This window comes from Brassica oleracea, chromosome C6 (genome assembly GCF_000695525.1).
Source record: "Brassica oleracea var. oleracea cultivar TO1000 chromosome C6, BOL, whole genome shotgun sequence".
Taxonomy (NCBI): Eukaryota; Viridiplantae; Streptophyta; class Magnoliopsida; order Brassicales; family Brassicaceae; genus Brassica; species Brassica oleracea.
The window spans coordinates 16,746,678-16,748,007 of NC_027753.1; the positions used below are offsets into that span (position 1 = coordinate 16,746,678).

Consider the following 1,330-nt stretch of genomic DNA (forward strand, 5'->3'; position numbering starts at 1 on the left):
GCCCCAACGGGCCAGATGTCCCAACGGGACGCCCCAACGGGCCGGATGTCCCAACGGACCGGATGTCCCAACGGACCGGATGTCCCAACGGACCGGATGTCCCAACGGACCGGATGTCCCAACGGACCGGATGTCCCAACGGACCGGATGTCCCAACGGACCGGATGTCCCAACGGACCGGATGTCCCAACGGACCGGATGTCCCAACGGACCGGATGTCCCAACGGACCGGATGTCCCAACGGACCGGATGTCCCAACGGACCGGATGTCCCAACGGACCGGATGTCCCAACGGACCGGATGTCCCAACGGACCGGATGTCCCAACGGACCGGATGTCCCAACGGACCGGATGTCCCAACGGACCGGATGTCCCAACGGACCAGATATCCTTGTGGACCAGATGTCCTTGCGGACCAGATGCCCCAACGGGCCAAATGTCCTTGTGGATCAGATGTCCATGCGGACCAGATGCTCCAACTTCTCGATGTCACACTTCTCTTCAGCTAACAACATGTCATCCACGTAGAGTACCAAACAGATGAACGTCCCATCCTTCAACTTACTCACGCAGACACACCAATCATAAGGACTTCTGATGTAGCCCAACATGATTATATATCTATCAAATCTCTTGTACCATCGTCTGAGAGACTGCTTAAATCCATAAAGTGACTTCCAAAGCGTACACACATAGTCATCCTTTCCAGGAACTCGACAACCATCTGGCTGAGTCATGTATATCTCCCCTAGCTCTCCATGAAGATACACTGTCTTCATGATATCTTGCATATTTACATTGTTTTATTCATTCACCCATGTGCATTTTGATCATATAGACTAGGATTTAGCCATGTTTAGGTTGCATTTTGCATACATGAGTCTTTATCAGGTATTGGAGTACCACATGGAGTTCTTGGAGGCATTTGGGTGCATTTGGAGCTCAAAAGAAGTGTTTAAAGCGATCAACGGACGAGCAGCGCACCAGAGCGACCTCACCGGAGCGACGCCGTGAAGTCTCTGTGACACACATCCCGTAGCGATCCAGCCAGAGAGACATGGAGAGGTCGCTCGCGTTTCTATCGTTAGACACTCCTCTCAGAGCGACTTGCCAGAGCGACGCTCCGAGGTCGCTCGCGTTTCCATGGCGAGACGACACAAAACAAAGCCCGGAGCGACCTCTCAGAGCGACCCACTGAGGTCGCTCCCGAAGTCCGGAGCGACTTGTTGGAGCGACACACCAAGGTCGCTCGCGTCCTCTCGTCCGGAGACACCAAAGTCGAGCATCCTGGAGCGACCCCTCAGAGCGACCTACCAAGGTCGCTCCCAGC

The 1,330-nt window shown here is 54.6% G+C and overlaps 1 protein-coding gene across 1 annotated transcript in view; it reads right to left on the reverse strand.

The window, feature by feature from the left end:
* LOC106297599 (WAT1-related protein At5g40230-like) overlaps positions 1 to 1,330 on the reverse strand; it is a 10,077-nt gene that overhangs the window by 703 nt on the left and 8,044 nt on the right. The gene's annotated exons all lie outside the window — the stretch shown is intronic.